The sequence below is a fragment of the Agrilus planipennis genome, unplaced genomic scaffold (genome assembly GCF_000699045.2).
Source record: "Agrilus planipennis isolate EAB-ADULT unplaced genomic scaffold, Apla_2.0 scaffold104, whole genome shotgun sequence".
Taxonomy (NCBI): domain Eukaryota; kingdom Metazoa; phylum Arthropoda; class Insecta; order Coleoptera; family Buprestidae; genus Agrilus; species Agrilus planipennis.
In genome coordinates, this window is record NW_020438892.1 from 287,074 (window position 1) to 308,601 (window position 21,528).

The 21,528-nt window shown below is 34.8% G+C and overlaps 1 protein-coding gene across 5 annotated transcripts in view; it reads right to left on the reverse strand.

The window, feature by feature from the left end:
* LOC108737081 (irregular chiasm C-roughest protein) overlaps positions 1 to 21,273 on the reverse strand; it is a 61,058-nt gene extending 39,785 nt beyond the window's left edge. For 2 of the 5 annotated variants that reach the window (XR_001937819.1, XM_018469747.2), the window contains exon 1: positions 11,715 to 12,415. The gene's annotated coding sequence lies outside the window, so the exon portion shown is untranslated. Of the gene's footprint in view, positions 1 to 11,714; positions 12,421 to 14,577; positions 14,661 to 20,908; positions 21,002 to 21,174 lie in introns of those variants that run through there. The other 3 variants (XM_025981908.1, XM_025981909.1, XM_018469748.2) reach the window with 3 other exon arrangements.
* Positions 21,274 to 21,528: the final 255 nt, after the last annotated feature.

Consider the following 21,528-nt stretch of genomic DNA (forward strand, 5'->3'; position numbering starts at 1 on the left):
AATGATTACAAAGAGAATCGGCGACGACACTTTGTTTGTTTGTTGGTGGTATACTTGAGCTTAGCTAGTAGTGGAACACTTTTTTGGGAAAGTAAAATATCACGTACGCCAATAAATACAATAAATTATTCACGGGTATTGTCATCGACGGCTCGGAATATAAGTATGATTAACAAAAGAGAAGCGATTTCCTTTGTTTTTCTTTTTGACAAATGCAGTTGTAATTTCTTCAAAACGACTCATCGTTACAAGTGAGGGCTGTTTGCGCACTTACAGCAAAAAAAATCGTTTGGGCGCTTTTTCAGTAAAATTAGGACAAAATAAACCAACTGCAATAATACCTACTGGGGCAATAAAAAAGAATGTTCGGGGATATTAAATTCGGCACGAAAAGGGCTTTTTGGAGGCATTTCAAAGAATATATGCGTTTCTAAAACGTAGTAATTTCCTGTCTCATCTCTGACCTTCGTTTCCGCTGCTGTTAAAACCTCTAACCCATTTTTTTCTTTTTAGGTCGATTCGAAAATTTTATATAGATATTCCACACAAACATAAACCAAAACGAACAAAAAATAAGGGTTGCAATTAAAAGTTTAAACAGATGAAATATAACTAATTAATTATAAGAATAGTTCGAGTGGAAATAAACAATTGGAAAAAACTGAACGGGTCTATGTTCGGGTGTACAATTGGTTGTGTATACTCAAATACATCACGAAAATGTTGCCGAAATTGAAATATTCAGTAGGTACTGGGGCACCACCCTCGAAAACTGGATGGGCTCAGCTAGTTCTTTTAAAATAATTCCTTATTTCTCCGGCAGTTTTCCCAGTTTCTCTCGAATCTAATTTGAATTTTACGGTATGCAAATAAATTAAAGGGCTAATGGCAATTCAAGAAGTCAATTAAATGGATGGCGGTTGATGCTAAGATAAAATCGGGGTCTTGAGTGTTTCACTATTCAAAACGTACGAACGCACACAAAGCCAAAATTGCTCGTTAACACACGCACATCGAAAGCTTCCTTACGCATTTCACATCTCAACAATTTACAAATATAATTTAGATAATTTTTGTCACCTCTCTACTCGAAATACTCGACCAAAATAATAATTGAGAACTACCTACAACACCATGTATAGATACGATAAACACAGTACACGTTGCATTATTACGCGATCCATTTTCGCATGTGACAATTATTACCTACATGTTAAATTTTGCGTCTGTTAAGTGTCAACCGAGGGATACGACTACTTACACCATTACATACACATAACTAGCAGCGGTCTGTCCTCCCTCCTATCAATTTCGTATCATAAATCATCATTACTTGTAAATGTACCAATATTATCTCCTAATAGACCGTATGACAGCAAGCATGTCCGATTAAAGTGCATTTATATTCATTTGCACATCACTACGCGTTACGTAGAAAGCTACCTAGTTATTAAAGATATTTTTAAGAAATACGATTTCTCATTTTTAAATTGCACTACAATTTGTCGCTAAATCCAATAATTTCACACATCGCTAGTTTGTTATAGGAGATGTCGTTTATACGATACATATCTAGGTACGTATAAAAAGTTAAAGGATCATCATCATCATAAGGTCGTCAGTTCTAAGACTATTTAGATACGTACCTCCACTCTTTCCTATTCTGCGCTAATCTTTGCATTTCCCTAAAACTAGAACAACCGATATACTTAACTTATTTGCGAACATTGATCTAATCTAGGTCTACCTGTACCCCTTCTAACTTCCGTTTCTGCCACTAATATGTCTCTAACTAGACCTTCATGCCTGAGGTGTCCTACCAACCTATCTCGCATATTTCTTATTGACTTCCATAGAATCCTCTGTTCTCATATTTTTTGTAATACCTCTTCATTTCTAATCTTCTTTATCCACGTTATCCTCATCATCCGCCTGTAACACCACATTTCGAACGCTTCTAACACTTTTTTTTCCACCGCGCCCACTGTCCCTGTTTCGCACCCGTACAGCGCCGTGCTCCAAACATACACCTTTAACAATCTTTTTCGAATTTCTAAATTAACCATTCACGAGCATAGAAGTGACTTCTTTTTATTGAAGGCGACTCGCTATCCTCTGCTTTATATCCCTACTACCCCTTTCGTGCTGACTTACCTGACTTCCTAGATACCTAAAATCAGCAACTTCTTCTAATCTTTCGTCTCCTATCTTTATATTCGCTCTTTCCCTACTTTTTCTTCCCTTGCATACCAGTTTTTTTGTTTTACTTAAAGAAAATCGACATTAATTAATGCTTTGCAAATGTCTATAATGAACGCATTGCTCGAATATCTAGCAAGAGACAATGGCGAAACAAATATGTAGCACCCCTGCTATCAGATTCGAACGGTTAGCGCCAATTTCAAAGTAACAATGCCGGAGTGTAGCGACAGCAAAACACAATAATTTAATATCAGGCTTAATTGCCCGTCTACGTGCATACATACACCTTCTGCAGGTACATAATGTATAAGGTGTCTACAGTCCACAATACGGACTCGGGGGTCGCGCACTCGATCATTATCATTATTGTTATTAACGCTTACTATGGTTAAATTATCGTTGTGAGCTTGTGCAGCAGTGTGCTCTTCTTTGCCGTAATAATCTGTTACTTCATTCACGCTTAACTGGTCAAGTAATTGATAGAGATTCGGCTTATTACAACTTCCTGTGCATGAACTTGTATAAAAACGAAACAAATAAAGAGCGGTGCTAATAATTAAATACATAAATCGACTTTGAAATGGAAAAAACACAAGAACGCCATGGCAAATCGGGAAATGGCGCTTTTATTATTGCCATTTGCATTGTGTTACCAACTCGTTTTCGTTTGCATAATGCCAGAGGGGTCGGTCCCGATCGTCTTTTAGAGCCCGTTGGACTAATCTAGGACACTTTTTTATTAAATCACACACAGTTACGAACAAAAGTAAAGACTACGAAGCGTCTTTATCAGGGGCGTACTTAGCTTCTATTTATGTACTGACTTCATAGTTTTTCACCACACAAAATTTTGATCGTCGGCCTAAGTACGGCCCTTATATGTAAATGTAAATAACAATGACACAATTCGACACCAAACATTGTAATAAATGTGTGCGGCATCAACAACTCTCTTATTAATTAATACCAAGTTTTGATTGCGATCTAAACATGAACTGTATTTTTGTATTAGACCAATTATTTTACTATATTTCTCCGTGTATATCTCGCATTTGCATTCTGCGTTCATAAAGCAACTTGTGTGTAACAGGTAAACGTATGAGACAGTTGGACAGCAGTCGTTTCAAAGTAAAAGACAACCTTGTTAAGCGTAAATTTATAAATATTTAGCGAACATAAATCGATCAAATGAAAACGAATGTGTATTAGTGGCATGTCAGAAAGACGTTTACATATTTTTTTCCTTTTTTCTATTCGTTTTCCAATCACAATAAAAAAATCGTCCGTCTACCAACATACATACCATAAATTGAAATCTGTGTATGTATTTGGAAACTGTTTCAACATTAGAGAAACGTTTTAATCAACAAATGACAATTAAAACAAATGGCAACGAATCGCCTCAAACGCGAGCAACTTTTGTTAACTATTTCGATATTTCATTCGTTTGTGCATTTTACAAGAATTTAATGGACATCATAACAAAAATCAGACAACCTATCGTTATTGTGTACTACAAATTGAAAAATAATAACCGAAAATTTTATACGAGCAAGTAAAAGAATAAAATTTAATGGAGCCGCAAGAAATATTGCAGCTCGAAAATGAAATATCCCCGAAAAGATTGTTTACGACACGGTGCAAGGAAAAATTGAAATTATAGTACAAATTTATGACACGGAAGAAACGGGTGATATATTGTATTAATACTGACTGGACGCCAGCCTTCCGTGAGCTACATCACCTATTGCCTAGATCGATTTTGATGTTCAATCCTCATCAAGTCCCGGATAAAATCGAACTCCTGCTCCTCTTTTATTATTAGACGGTTATTCTAAAAATTACATTTTTTCGGCGTATATGTTCTATATCACGCGATACAAAGTGAAAATCCAAGTCGAAAAGTCCTTTGTCGTTTTTCAATTTAATACATAGTTTTTGAGCAATCTCAGATAGAAAATTAACCAGCGCGCTTTTAGTAGCTAGGCCCAGGCGAACAGCTTTCGGCAGGCCTAGTGAGTATGAGTGCCGCAAATGACTCAAGTGAATACGCTGAGCCATTTCTAATCGAAATCGCATAGAAACTGTACGTCGCATTGAAAAACGCCAAAGGACTTTTCGACTTTAACTTTCATTCTCTATCAAATGGTGCAAACCTTACGCGATAATAACCAGACACCCATACGTGAAATAAATAAAACCTGTCGCAACATAATGAGAACTGATCACCTTTTTAAATAGTTAATAAAAGAAACGCTCAAGGAATTCGAACTTCCACTTTCGCTATATTTGGACAACAAAAGTTCGACTGCTGCCTGACACAAAAAAAACAACTCATTAAGAAACCCATTGATAGGAGCAGGTAAAGGCAAGTAAGTAATTACCTTCGGAGGTCACTTAAAGTAAATGCAAGGTAATTTACAAATTAAACCAATCTATTTATTGCCTCTATAAAGGTATAGATAGGTAGGTACCATTTCATTAGTACGGAATGAAAAGATTATAATAAACACACACACGCACGCACACAAATACATTTACACGTAGCAGTAGGTATCGTTAAATTCGATCATAGCTTGAGGGAAAGATCGCTGCAGCGATATCGCTCATAAAGACAATAATATCATGGTGTGTATCAATGCGAAACAGATCGAAAATCTACTGTCAAATGTTACCTTGCACGCATATATAGTGCTTAAAAAATACCGGAAACTAACGATTAATTAGCCGAAAATCGTTTCGACTTTGCCGGTTGTTTTGTAATAACAGGTGACTGCCGAATATTTTTTTTCTCCTACTACGATGGGGTCAATCCAGTAATAAGTACATATTTCATAATTTTTACTAAAATTCAAGACAGTAGAAGAATTGTCGATATTATTTGATTTATTGCTACGCATGTAGGTACATATAAGTATATGTATATATAATAAATACACAACAACTAACTGACAGATCCAAATAATGATGTATTACCTCCTTTAGAATCGCACGGATTAAAATTGATTATCAATTACACTACAACCGGGTGATTGTGACAATAAATAAATAAATAATCGAACGGAAATTTGTAAACTACGATGTTGCAAGTACAATAAATAATAACAAATGCGAGATGCGACCGTGGTGATCTATTTTCAACTGTTCGGCTGGCTGTGCGTCGATCGGTTTTCGTCAACAAGTGAACGTCAAACAAATGTTTAAAATCCACGTGTTATCAACAAACAAGAGAAACAACGACGTGTAGGTAGTAAGCGGCAACAAAAGAAATACACAATAAACAAAACAGTGTGTGTATACATGCAATATAACAATGGCTAATGCGACATGTTAAGGTTACTTTGTACACGATTCGTGTCTGCACGGGCAGTAAGAAGTAAGATGAAGCCAAATAAAAACTCCAGCTAGGCACAATAATAAAACGACTTTCACAGTTACCAGCGAGTGCACCCAGAGTCACTCGGTGGCAACGATATTATAATACATTGGTACGTACACATTACATACATGTACGGACGCACTTCTCATTTTCACTGTCATTTGATCGGTCTGAACGTCATACAGAAGCCCTCGACATGCAAAACCTGAAAAATACCTCACTGGCCAACGACACGTCACGGGTCTCGACTATAAAAAATAGCGACACTTTCGACCTGTTAAATTTGCATATATTCTTAGAATCTAACTAAACGCGTATACAGTCAGCAGATATCTTTTATAACGACGATGACATGACATTTGTTGGTCGGTATAACCGAATGTCGCCTAAAACATCCGCTAAAGTCCAGTCAAATGAGGGAAATGGCTTATAAAGGAGAAAATGATTAAAACACGAGTCATTTTATCGGAAATTTAGTGAGGAACACGAATAGGTATATGAAAATTATTTGCCCGGCATAGGGGGGGAGAAAATCCGCAAAAACAATTGCAAATTCGATTATCTCTCATAGAACAAAAGTTCTGCGAGCCCAATGGCAAAGAAGCCTCAAAATTCGCGGAAATTTTTAAAGAATTCAAAATAATTATTAAAAATTTAAAATTCATAATTTAATCGATTCGTAAGTTATCTTAATCGGTTAATGGGTATGACCCATCTTACCTTATGTTATCATCTGTTTCTTTAAAAACCATCCCAAACTAACCGAACTTTCAAAATCTTTTGAACAGGTAAAACAAATATGAAAAACAAAGCAACAAGTAAATGACGAATAAACAAATGAAAGCTGATAGGTAACGATTGGTTATTTATTGTCTATTTCGATTTTGCATTTCGTAATTCAGAAAACAACTTTCTTCATAAAAGTGTAGATATGTAGGTATATCTAATAGGTAATTCATAAAATTTTTAAATGTTAAAATGGAATATCTGTAGATGGAAAGATATCGGAAATCTCATCGTCAAGTATGGAAAAGCAATCAAAACTAGTCTAAGTAGTTCTTTTCAAAAACTCGTTTAATAATTATTATTTAAAGTTCTGTCTCAAAAATAAGAAGAGTATAGATACGTAATGCGGAAGGAACTTTAACTCGATGATTTCTGAACTGAAAACTTTTTGACAAGCACACGGCAAAGCCCAATAGAACGTCCGACGATGTTTCCGCTTTGGTGACCTCTCTCTCCTCATCTGCTAAGCCGTGTGTTCCGAAAGAAATAAAATGTTTTATATCGACGATGGTTTATAGCGTCATTAGAAGGAAATAACAAAAAATAAAATAAAAACAAAAAACCGTTCACATTTATTCCTTGTTTCTTTTTTTTCTTCTGGAGGCCGTTCGAATTCTCCTTTGTTTTTCCTTCATCGGTTTTAGTTTACGAGCAACAACGGCATACACACAACCAACAATTCGTAACAATAAAAAGAAGAATCCGATTCATGTTTTTCGTGGCGCAACGTTGAAAATAATTTCTCATTCAGACCATTTGACTGCTCTTTTAAGATTTGTTTTACAAATAACAACACGACGACAAAAACCTATACAAAAATTTATTCTCTTTTCGGTACCCATTTTAAACACGTATCTAGGTAAATACGGTAAAAAGAACAAAACGAAAACTACCTTTTTTTTAAAAAAAAAAAAAAGTAACGATCAATTCTCGTTGTTATTATTATTCATCGGATATTATGTTTTCCTATTCATTACTGACAAATTCGCATATTCGTACTATAAAATCTGCTTGGCATGTATTTAATTGTGCTTGAATACCAAAATTCAACATCGCCAGTTGTCTATTATTGTTTTATATGTCTATTGTATTATCAACAGCAATAGATAACTAGATTAATTTGGAAAAATATTACACTCATACGCATATTGGTACCTATTCACTAGTAATAACGAGTTGAAGTTTGAACATGATGCGGATATTCGAGGAAAAACATGGTACTATGAGTAGAGGTATGATAAAAAATATTTTTTTTCTATCGACTTTGAACAATTTTATGATTATAAAATTCAACAAACCGCAAAAACTTTCGAAGAATTTGAACGGTTATATATTATGAACATGTAGACACACATGCATGTAGTTTGGAGTCTGAAAATACATGTTTTATAGACGCCTATAGTTAGAACAGGATGCCGACACCTTAAAATAAAACGAGACATACCATAAGCGTGTACATGTAGCAAAAACGGACCATAAAATGACAGATATATGCTAATCATTTCGTCCTGGTCTCGCAGATACCTAATAAAAACCATCAACGAGAAGGATAGTTTTGAAAACGGGACATTTCGGAGTGGACGTCAATCCTTATACCACTTTACAAACTAACTCGCAAATATATATGACAAATTTCAAATGAAATAAATAACAACGAACTCACTTTTTCTAGGTGCACTTGTATGTATATTTTTGTATAATTAAGTGGAGCGATCAAAAATATTAAACCAAAGTAAAGGAAGTTGTCCCCTTGTCTCTACCTATAGTCTTTAAAAAAAAACAAAAGAATTATGCATCTACTTAGACCGAGCGACGCTGAAAATCACCCGCTGCGAACACATTTTGTTCAACTGTTTGCATAACTTGCGGAACGAAAACTAATTTCACTTGTTTCATCCAAACACGTATTAGGTAAAAGTTTTTACAACTTAAGGCGAAAGCCACAATTTTGACGAACAAACGCGAACATGGGAAATTTTCGAAAAAGCGGTTCAACAAATTTCATACTGGGAACACAGACGATAACGTAGACGTTACATACATACCTACTTATAATATAGCTCGGTGAATATGTGAATTATTTATCACCCCTGAACTTTCTGTTTTTGCAACAGAAATTAATTTAAAAGTACCACGCAGTTCTCTACGTCCTGATGGGAGAGAAGTTTTAGCTTGTTGAAGCTTTATTAATTTTAATTTGGTTCTCGAACATATATGCGAAATTTTGCTTTAGTTTAAAGATTTACTTAGTAGGTTAGGTACAGAAAATGTTTATACAATAGTGGCAAGTAAATGACCGAACGTAGGGATTGATGGCGAAGTTACACCATACAAGAGAACATCTCTATGTTTGGGAGTCACAATCGGAGACAAGAGTTAATAACATTAGAAATTCGTGATTAATTAGGTTTTGCAGCATATCATGAGGCAAATAAATACTATCTATACCAGAAAAAAAATATACGGTTTGAGAGAAAAATTGGAATTTGACCAAAAACTTTGAATAAAATAAGAAATAACGAATAATATGGAAAATTTTTAACTGACTTTTGGCAGTGAATATGCCTTAATTTCAACTACGAAACAAAAAAATATTTAGTTTCAATCTCTATTAATAATGAGCGTAAAACTTTTTAATATGTTTAAAAAAATTAAAACTTTAAAATTGCATTTATTTCAGACAATTATAAATATTATCATTATATTATCAAGTAAAAACAAGATTTTCAGCTAATTTTTCATTTTTTCCTCGATAACCATTTAGTGAATTTGAATAACCTTACGCTGAAGTGATTCTCCAGAGTTCAAGTTACTTATTATAAAAGTTTTAAATTTATGGTAGCTTTTTTTCTGTTAATAAAAATAAATTTAATCTGTTCGGTTAACGAATCTCCATAAAATGACGTGTAAAATTACAATTTTTTAAAATTTCAATAACTTCTAAACGGTTTAGTGAATCGATTTGTAATTTTTACAGCAGTTTTAGAATTGAACGACGAAAGTTCTTCCAAATTTTTATTTGTCTCGCAGCATTTTGACAGACCTCCCAAACATCCTTAACTCGCCGCTAGTGAATAAGAGGAAAGGCAGCGAAAGAAGAATGCAAAAAATGCCCTGCAAAATTCTTTTAAGGTAATTAATTTTTGACACACGTAACTACCTACCTACCTAAAATAAAACAAAAAAAATGAAAAAGCGAACGACTGAATTGTTTTAGAGGATTAAGTGCAGCACTTTGGACGATTAATTTATTAAACTTTGAAATAGATATTCCTGATAAAAGTTAGGTAATTAAAAACTCTCGAACGCCACTTTTCGAACAGAAAATTTTCAGATATTAATTGCCAGAGATTAACTTCAATAAAAATTTATTCGATTTCAAAAATGCCCGTCTGAATGTTTAGCGTTCAAATTTATTAATTAATATCCGTTAAAGTTAAATAAAAAAGCAGATAATAAAGATCGCAGCAGCCTTAAAAATGGATCAAATCGAGTCCCTACGTCCAGACAGCCGCGTCATGATCGTCGCTTGTTTTTCTACTTGACGATGGTAGACGGACAATTTGATTCACCTCACTGTTCAATCAGGTAGAAAGACAATGCCAACAATTCTTTTTATTTCTTAAAAAAATATATTCCCACATCAACTTAAAGACCACAAAATGAATCGTATAGTAAAATACCTACAGTGTTATTGTTATAGATTAGTAAATAATATTTTATATAACGTTTCATTTGTCATCATCTTTCCATGCAATTAGTTCAGACATAACGTCAAAATTAAGTAACACACGGCAGTGTTTCGCCGCCACAAATAAAAAATTTCACGCTACCTCCATTTTTCGGACGCGGACGGCCTCAAAAGGACCACACCATTATACTTCGGATACTCGTAATCTGATCGGGCATTATTTTTAGATATCAGATCTTCCAAATCGATGATCCGATTGCATCCAATCCGAGCTTTTTTATTCTACTTTTCATTTATCAGATTAAATTTCAACATCAGTTTTCGTACAAATCAAAATGTATACTGTAGGTACTAATATGTAAACGAAATAATAAAAAACAAAGAAACAATGAAAAGAAAGGAAAACGTTTTGATTTTTTTTACTCAATTGCCAAACAAACAAAAAACTGTAACTGTTATTAGGCATATAGTCATGTTTTTCATTTGTTTGTAACAAAACAAGATGATTAATATCCATAGGTGCAACGGCTTCTTTTTTTTTTATAAACAAAACATACTGTACTGTTTTATTTGCTTGGTATTTTCTCTGAAAAAGTAGTTTTTATATCAAAATGACACCCGTCAGTTTATATTGAGCTATCAAATGTGTAGAGCGATGCCGTTAGGTGAAACTTGAATTCGGTTTTCCAAATATTCACAAACGCCAGCTTAGGTACCTAAGCATATTAAATTTTACCGTCGAAGCGGTCACGAACAAGAATGTTAAATGTGCCAGAAAGAATTTTGGTATTCAATTCTGTTACGGTTTTCAAAAAAATAACAATTGATCTAACAAAAATTCCTTAGATAGGTACGTGCATTAGTCATAATAAAATCCGCACCCATCAATCTTAAAGGCACGCCTCATGGTTTATAATAAAGCTATAAGTAAACAGTACAATAATAAATATTTAAACAAGTACTTTTCATTTGCATTTACTGATGAAAAATTAGAAAAAAATATTTCATTATACACTAGTGGCGTATTGTGAACCGAGCTTAATTATCTGCATGCAATCATCAAAGTGCGGCATATTTAAAAATGATGCCGACCTTTCATGAATGCATGTATCTACTAAGTAGAATGTCCCTATGGTTTGCTCTCAACTCGCCACTAGTGTATACTCAGCGCCTCATAAAAAAAGCAATAAAATGAAACAGAAAATATGATACTGTAAAAAGTAAAAATGCTGCATCAAACTTGCGGTTTGTTTCCTGAATCTACACTACAATTAATCATAAAAAGTTTATATATTTTGAAGGGGTAAAAATAAATAAACTTAAACATTTGCATATAAACCGAAAAGGATACATTTATAAGGAATTTTTATGTCCGGTAATAAAAAAGGAAATAACAATTAAACTGTACGTTTTTAATAGGTTCTAATTCATTGTGGTCATTGCTGCCAGTGGTGGACGCATTTTTTCCTGTGTACCTAATAATATATTATACGCATAAAAACAATATCTCAGTTTCTCATTGTCGCATACAAAATCCATTCGTCCTGGCGATCTTGCGACAAATTCGATCCGTCTCGTTTTGTACTGTAGTGCGGAGAGTACAATACATTCACAAAATAACACTCATACGCACACATTGTATGTATTCTCCCTTACCTTAAAACACCACCGTCAGCAGGAGAAGCAATAATAATAAGCAAATCGTTTCTGTTTGGGATTTAGAAGACGTCGGCGACAACGAGGAGACGGCGACGCGTCGTCATTTCGGGTGCACAACATTCACGTTTTTTAAAAAAAATGCTATAGGTACTTCACAAAATCCAGATCCGAAATAAATCAGCAAACAAACTAACACTCGCTCGCTATAGCGGCACTTGTTTCACGCCGTCAAAAAAAAATTGCAGGGGATGAAGACGGAAGAAGAACGCAACGTCTGTATCTGTATTATTTCAGGATTAGAAGCACTCGACTCTATTTTGCGATGTTGTAGCGTTTTTTACTGTTGTTATTAATATTAATCATCGTCGACGTCGGTATCGCACTTTGTCCGGGGGTCTTCGTGTTAAGAATGGAAAATATCGACAGACAGGGGCGCCGGGGACAACCAAGCCAGGCTAACACGACGCTCCAGCGCACAGGAGAAACTAAATCGACGCAGCGGTATACGCAGCGGTCCCTGCTTCGCTTGCACGCTTCCTGCTGCTGCTGCAAACAAGTCGTCGGCGTCCTTGTCGCTCTCGCCGACAACCGATTCGTCCTCTCTCCGTCGTCACTACCGTAAACCTACTACCACAACGAACTACCGCACCGACGACAGAGAACGACCGAGCCGCGATCAATCGCGTCAGATAAGGAAGGACTCGGTAGTACGGTACGAGCGAGCCGACGGCGGCGGCGCCGACGTCGTTATAGTGATTATATGGCATCCGAAAACGGTGTCCTTTATTAGGGATCGAAGGCCTCGTGTGCCTCCCTTCGAGGAAGGGAACGAGAACGAAAAGGTTTCACCATATATACAGTATGTACTATTTCTGCTTCTGCTGCTGGCGGCGGACGCCGGTGGTATCCGACGCCGCCGTCCGTCCGTCCGTGGTGGCTGTGACAAAACCTACTGCAAGATTATTAAATTTTCACGAGAGGCGCTAACAGCCCCACGACAGGCGTGTGTGTGTGTCGAGTTATGCATAGGAAACGGTATAAGTAGATTTTGGCAGCCGGGGTTTCCAATTCTTTCATATTTTTATTAGGCACTCACATCTTTATAACTTTGCAGAACACGCCACAGGTCAAAGATTCACGTGTCAGATCTCGTTACTCACGAACATATTCGTATACATATGTTCCTAATGTCCTCCGAGTGGTCAAAATTAGGGGCTGGTTTGATACCGACGTCAAAAATTTAAGGTCTCATAAGTTATGTTTATTAATTTTCAGTAATTTCGCATTTCATTTTAGTGTTTTGAACTTCCTGAAGATTACGTTGCAGTTGTCTTATGGGCTAAAAAATTCATCAACATAAATTACGAGCCCCTAATTTTTGACCTCGACACCAGATTAGCCCCCAAAAGGGGCCCTAATTTTGGTAATGCATCCAAGAGAAAATTAATCGTTTTAACTACATAAAAGTCATGACACAATTAGGCTGAAACGTCATCGACTAAATTAGCAAACATCAGTGGTCGAAATACAGCGACAAGTGCAACAAGAGATACAGGGGGTGGCGATTCAACATGGTCGCGGGGGGGTCGAATTAAACATAAAATGGAACAATGGCTTGTTTACATTACACATAAACGGCCTACTAATTTGTTATCGACTGCTAATGCATAACAATAAGGCTTTAAATAATTCGGGTAGATGCGGTGTACGATTTACATTAAACAATTTGTATTTGTACTTTACATAATATACAATTATACATAATGTCCACGCATGTATATATATATACACATACGTATGTATTAGAAGAGATTAAATTGGTAATCTATTTACCAACTGCCTGTATGTGTTAGGACGTGTATTTATATACCATTAGGTAATCGACGTTGCAACGTCGAAATAAACAAATGAAACTAACATAATATCAGAAAATGTGGCCAAATTATTGCCAAAAATATCGAGCTAGTGCAAGTGATAATAGGTAAGACCTAACCTAACCCCATCCACCTAAACGACCCTAGTTAACATTTAATAACCCCCTTTACAAAATTTGAAATTCCTTTTGAAGATTTTTGAATCCCCCCAACCCTTATAACGCCCTGTAACGTTTTACTTTACCCCCTCTCCTTCAAACATACCCCTCCGCCATTGTAAAGGTTTACAAGACCTTCCCTCAGCCCCCTAAACCAGTTACATAATACTTGAAGGTCTCCCAACTTCTTAATTAATTTTATGACAATAATGATAAAATATGATGTTATTACGCAAAGGGCAGAGGTAGTCTGTTTAACAAGCAATTACTTAAATCAAGAAATATTCCGACGCATCTGCCATAGACATAATATGACAGGAAGCAAATAGCTAATCAAGGACTAAAAACCACCTGTTGTAGTCCTGATATAAACACTAAAGACTAATCACAATAAAATCATGTCAAATTTCAGTAGGTATACCGAATAAATTACTGATAAGATTGTTCTGCAATTCGCCGTATTTGGGTAATTTGTTCATACGCTTAATTATTATTAATAAATAATTAATGTACAATAATTACAATGGCTGTTCCGTTTAAATTTAAACGTTTCTTGTTGAAATTGTGCGCATTTTGGGACATTTCCCATTTGTTACCTAGATAATTTAAACTCTCGTTAAATCTACTCGAGCATTAAACTGGAACTAGTACAAGTGTAAAATGCACAAAGATTATCTTTGTTTACCAGCTTACCGTGTAATGAGCACCTATGCAAACACACGTGCGACAAATGAATAAATCTGTGCGATTATCGTTATTCATTTCTTTAAAAAGAGAAACGTTTAAGACAACAATAAATAATCATTAGAAAATGCTTTAAAATCCTACCTTTTGCTGATCGGATAGCCCAGGAGGGTGTAGAGGAGGAGAGGGGCACAGGACCATTTTTCCATAATTAATTAAGTCACAATCTGTAATAACAAACGAAAATAGTCTTAACTATTGCGTTAATGTACACTTATGTATTTACATCTTCCTTTAAAAGTAGGTTGTGCCATGGCGTAGAATTAGCCATGAGAAACTTACATAATTTAGTTAAATAAATTGTTAATGAACATTAAAAATGTCTACCTAACATGATGTGTTATATGTAGAACACATTTCGATACGTATTTTGTATGTGCGGTCACTTTTACATTAAATATTTACAAAAACCAGCGAGAAATATACGCGTCATGTACAGAGACTTGACGCCATATTTAAAAACAAGTACATGACGTTTACCGCACGGACCAATAACGAAGAACTTTTCAAACGCGGTTTTCTACGCCAACTTTACCAATGTTTACGTGAAACATTTGAATAATTAATCAAATTTGGTATTTAATGATAAAACAATTACGCGAAAAGTAAGTAAATTTCAAATATATTCAGTATAAAAGAATTTAAATTTGTATCAATGTTGTAATTATGAATTAGACTTACTTCTTTCAATAAATTGACGATTAGCATTTGTCGACTATAATCTGTGCCCTGTGACATGATTTATTAACATTACGTATAAAGAGGTAGGAAAGGCATTTTAAGTAGTATCGATTCGTAATTATTGGCTAATAATCTTGGCGATCGTTGACAACCAACCCAACCGTAAGCACATACATACATACATACATAAATAAAGGTAGTCTTTTGTTTTTCCTACAGGATACAGAAAAGAACATTCGTCGCCTCTATAAACAAACAAATGAATGTTGCATTGTTTTAAATAAAAAATGAAGGTTTTTGTCGTTTTGAAAGTGTCTCCCGAGTAAGTAAGCACCGTATGTATGCATGCATGCATGCATGCATGTGTATGTGTGTGTACCTACTACCTTTGCACCGCAATCTTCGATTCCAATCCCCACCGTCACCGCCGAGTAGAGAAACTTCACATGACAAATAAACAAGACTTTGCACCTGCTTTGGATTTCAAATAATTTACTAGCCGAAGATACCTGTCGGGCAAGAAGCCGCGGCGGCCGATTATGGACCTTACGGTGGAGGGACATAAGACACGCCCATTGCACCTGCCAATATCCGCATTGTAAGAAAAAGAGAGACGGAGAATAATGACCCTTTAAGTCCAACTAAATACAAACCACTTTTGTATGCTCGCGTACATTTTCAGGTTCGCTAGATGCTGATAACAATAATAATAATAATAATGAGAAGGTCGAGGCGAAGGTCATGGTATTGCCGAAAAGTACCTAACATTGTTTTTCATTCACGTCAATCCGTATGTGCTACCCCAAGTACATACGTACATAGATAGCTGTCCTCAGTCTCTTGTTACTCCTGACTTATTATATAATACCGAGTGCAAGCAATAAAATTCACCTATATTAAACCCTGGAGCGGTTGTAAATCACTAGGTGGATGCAGCAAAACGGGCTGCAGCAAAAAGCCATAACTCAGGAGCTCTACGCCATAAGATCATGCGATCAATTATTTCGGTAGTTGATTGTACCAGGAGTGAACGAAAAATAATTTAATAAAACCATTCCAATGTTACGTACCTAGATGCTTTCAATATTAAAACTTCCGTCCCAAGACACCTGAATTACTCAAATAGCTGCTTACAGAACAAAAGAAACACATACAACAAAAACACGTCGCTAAATCTTGTTATTTTCTTTCATATATTTCTTGAACAAACAAAAGATGCACCAGTTACAATAAGCATGAATTTTGTTATCAGTTTTATGATCAGGGATTAAATTGAAACTCTACATAAGGGGGAGAGGGGCGTCATGTGAAGGACCATGGACTTTTGAACTACCTATACCTATCAGTCTGATAAATATCGATTAAAAAATATAAAGCAAGATTTTCTAATGTTTGTTTTTATCGCATCTCCCAACAATAAATTATTTGTTGAAAAGAGAAATTTATAAAATATTTACCAGTTATTAATAAATTCCTACAGGTACCTCAATAAACGCATATTTATGGCGACATTTTTATAAGTGTTTTAACATCAGATACCTATTCATTCATACAATTTAAGTCAGGGGCGCCCAGCCATGAGTAAGTAACACTTTCCGACACATAAACGTGTTATGGTCATGGTACAGTATATAAAATTATAAATACATAACCAAATGCAGATTGGGAACGTGTTTTCTATTGGAATTTCTAATGAATTACACGAATCAGAATGGCGAAAAAAAAAGGAGAGATTTGACATAAAGAAAAAACGATTGATTTATACTCTGAAGGACAATGATTTTGTTAAAAAAAAAAACAAAACCAGTGGAGAAAAATTGGTACCCTAATCACCCAGTATGTGTAGGTACTCATCAAAAGATCAATGTATCGCTAATAGCGTGCCTTTATTCATTGTTATGTTATAGGTGATAGGCTGACGTGTGGTAAGAAATTATTTTTGATATTTTAACACGGGATTTAAATTCCTACGTCATTGTCCATTTTAAACGTGTCACTTTCTTGGGTCTCTAAATAGATAAAAAAAATACACACCTGTGTATTATTATCATTACTATTGTGTCCTATCAAATTGTTGCTCAATTTATCGAGGTGATGCCTCTGCGTATCCATGTATATCTATAGAGATACGTGTGATCTTGGAACAGATAAAAACTTGGAACTTAACATCAAGTATATAGCCAAGCAGCTCTTATTATTATGCAAATGTATGCGCGCAAAATAATAGTTTGAAAGTTACGGCGACTTTCATTAGGGTTTTAGACGGGGGTAAGTTCAATGTAAACATTAGAAAGCGGTGGTGGAAGTACCAAGCCACTGTTATCTATTGTTTTTCTTATGGGTCACGAACTTCAAGAACTTTACAAACCGACAGATATTTTAGAAAAATAATCCATCTAAATCGTTAAGGATTCTGAAAATGTTTTTTTTTTCTGGCGTTCCATTGGTCATTAATTAAAAATTGGTTAGGAATGTATTTCTTTCATACGATGCACCCCAGCAATATTTTGGAAACCTCTTGTGATACAGAAGGTTTGAAATGAACAGATACCTATTAGAAAGAATAGGTGAATAGAGGATTCTATGGAAGTCAATAATAAATAAGCGAGAGGTTGGTAGGACACCTTCTCAGGCATGAAGGTCTAATCAGAGACATATTAGAGGCAGAAACAGGAGTTAAGAGAGGTAGAGGTAGACCTAGATTAGATTATTGTTCGCAAATAGTTAAGGATGTGGGATGTTTTAGTTTTTAAGGAATCCGAAGATTATCCCAGGTTAGGAAAGAGTGAAGGTGCGTGTCCAACCAGTCTTAGGACTGACGACCTTATGATGATGATGATGATGATGTGATAAAAAGTAAAATTTCCTAAATTAATTCTACCAAATTTCAAATAGTGGCATAGATACACACAAACGAGATTAGTACCTACGTCAAACGGCATAATCTCATTTGGGTTCCTCTTCCTTTGGATATTTATGGGTACTGACCCTTTTTGCTAATACGAAACCCTAAAAGGTGGTCCAAAGTCCACGGGAATAACGGAATAAGTTTGTTGTTTTACTTTTACGTAAGTACGTAATTGTCAGTACCTAACTGCTCACAAAGATGAAAATATTTCGAAATACATCATGAGAAGAGAAAAGAAAGTCGAGGTTTACCACGATAGCGTGGCGGGACGAACATGAGATGCGGTGATTATAACGACAAGCAGGAATATCACTAGCTACCACCTGCTATAATTCTTCGTCGCTATTGGTCCGGATCTCTTGTTTTTATATCTACCTTGATACAAGTTTCTATACAGGTTTCTCTCAATTTGCTGCCGTCCGTCTGCCCGACTATCCGGTGATGCAGCGGCTACAGAATATGTGTATTTGGTTACGCGTTTTCGACATACAGGGTCATCTTTGCCAACCCTGCACTACAGTCACTCACAAAAAAAATCGTAATCCTACTCAGACATCTTCCAAAATAAACAAAACAATTACGCCAATCTATTTTTCTTTCTATTGCCTAGATACCTTTTTTTTGTTTCATTGTTTTCAGTTGTTTAATATGTTCATTTTGACAAGAGCAATTGAACTACCAAGTGTAAAAACAAAAAACAGTTTTTGTTATTCTTCTCATGAACCTAGCAACTGTTTTTGTTTTTACGAAACGGTCAAACGTTATAACTAGTCAATTTGTTGATGATATCTGTGACACCCTGTATATGGCATTAGATACAGCAGTAATGTATTCTTTGGTTCACGATTAGATGATAGTAGTGCCGCGCGTTTCCCCCTATACCTACACTGTTAATGACTCGGTCTCGATTTTTGTAATAAATTAACGGTTTGCTTTTGAAATCTGACTTGTGGCAATTTCCGGACCTTCTTTATTCTTTCGAGAGACCGTAATTGTTTACCACATAACTAACTAACCATCGCATCATCGGTAGGTGTGGGTTGAACCTTTGTTGCTTAGCGAAATGACAGGTGCTTGTCAACTCGTTGAGCAAACCTATCCTCTCTATCCCTGTCTTTTCTCTAAAGCATTCCTTTGTTGAGCGTTAAAAGTCCATTTATAATAACAACAAAACACGACTCAATCTTTAAAATACATATTCCAATCAATAGATATATACATGCCTACCTACATGCATATTAATCTGGTACACAAAAGACCTTGGCCCATTGTACGTTTAATATATTTTAATGAATAATTAAACAGATGAATGCGAAAAAAAAATGAAACATTTGGTTACTCTAAATACCAATGTTCACCATCAGAGAACAACATAACAAATGAGAAATGAAAAACAAAGATCGTCTTTTTTTTATACTTTCACTTAAAAACCAATTGATACTAAATTGTGGTTCTTCTGTCTATTTGTATCAATTATTTATCTATTATTTATTGATTTGAAATGCGCCACAGCTTTTAAAAAGTTATTAATCTACGATAATGCGATTGAATAATATCGATGTTTTGAAATGTTAATTTTTGTGCATAATCAAATTAATAAAGATGCGGCCAGATGCAGATGAATTTATTTAAATGAATACAAAACCTCATTATCGACCTTTGAAATTTAAAATCAGTTCCTTTTTCTTCGTTTGTAATTTTTTTATCTCAAATTTTGTTTCTCGACAGAGATCACGTATAAAATATGCGCCCTATAAAACAAAACCAGGCCCAACAGATGCTGGCCTAGCATATTAAAGGGTCTCTCTCTCTTTCTCTATATTGCCGAACACCTGTCGGCATTTTAGATTTAATTCTGTGTAAACCACCTGACATCTATATATACATATACATGATACCGATGTCGTGGTAGGTACCTGATCACACGTTTCGAAAGATTGGATAGACCTGGACGGTGATTTTTCAGGGGCAAATGTACAGGGTGTGCCAGAAAATATTTTTAAAAAAATCAAATCTAATGTAAAATAGATTCTCAATCCAATTTCTACCGGTTTAGTTGTAATATACAAACGTTAGAGTTGATAAGAGTGAACGTTTTTTTACTACACGTCTTTAACCACACCGACGTTTTGCCCCAGACGGAGGGGGGCCTCCTCAAAATAAGTTATGTAGAATTAAGAAAGAAAAATAAAACACTTGGTATTTTTGTTCCACAATTTTTATTTAAAATTTAATTTAATTTAATTAAAAGTACTTTGATAATGCCATAAAAACTAAAACAATTGTCAGTTTTAAATAAAAATTGTAGGACAAAAATACCAAGTGTTTTATTTTCTTAATATTAAGTATGTTCCACCAAGAGCCAAGCCAGAAATCAATTTCGTTATGTAGAATTATTTGGAATCCAACATAACATAAAAAAACCTAACTTGAAAAAGCTCCCCCCTTCTTATCTGGAGGGAAACGCTGATGTGGTTTTGTAATCAATAAAAAACCTTTCAGCCTTATAAGTCCTGATTTTTGAATTTAATGCTCGATGGCATTATTATAATAAATATTCAATTTTGACATACAGACAGACAGATGGATGACAATGTCTTACCATTAGATAAGCTTTACAGTACAATACCTACCACATTTTTTTTTATGAAATTGTAGATAATATTTCTTTTATTATTAATATTTCATTTTTTTGAGGTAACATGTACAAATAATTTATTCGATAAAATTAACCAAACATTTTGGTTTTCATGTGATGTATTTCCTTTTTATTATATTATTTAATTATATCAAAATATTCAAATTTACGTATGTGTAAAATCTTACCTGTTGTTGTTTAGGCTGCCCGCAATACAGAAGATGGAAAAGGGAGGGGAGGGAAGGTGCATTTTTCTGAATTTTCTTTTCCAAGTCAAAACCTGCAAAAGAAGAAAATCTTGTTAATAACAACATTACATTTTTGTATACACAAATTAACTAAATCGATTTATCGATTAGTTTTTGTTTTGGATAAAATAGGTTCGGTTATGTCGTGAAACTGGTAATGAGAAATCTAGAAAAATAAACGGTTATTAACATTACAAGATGCGTACCTAACATAATATACTACACGTAGAAAACGTTTCGACATGTATTTTTTATGTACACTCACTTTTAAATGAAATATTTGCAAAAATCGCGAAGAAACATCTACGCCACGTAAAAACTAGACGCCATGTTGGAAATTGACGTTTTACGAGATCGACCAATTTCTCAACGCCGACTTTGCCAATGTTAACATGGAATATTTGAATAATTGCATTTACCATCAAACAATAAAACAATTACCGAAAAATTGATTTCAATTTAATATTTGCCAAACAAATTAAATAAAAATCCGTATTATACATATGTAGGTACGTTAATTCATTTAACATTACTCTTTTGTTTCGTTAAATGAATTAACG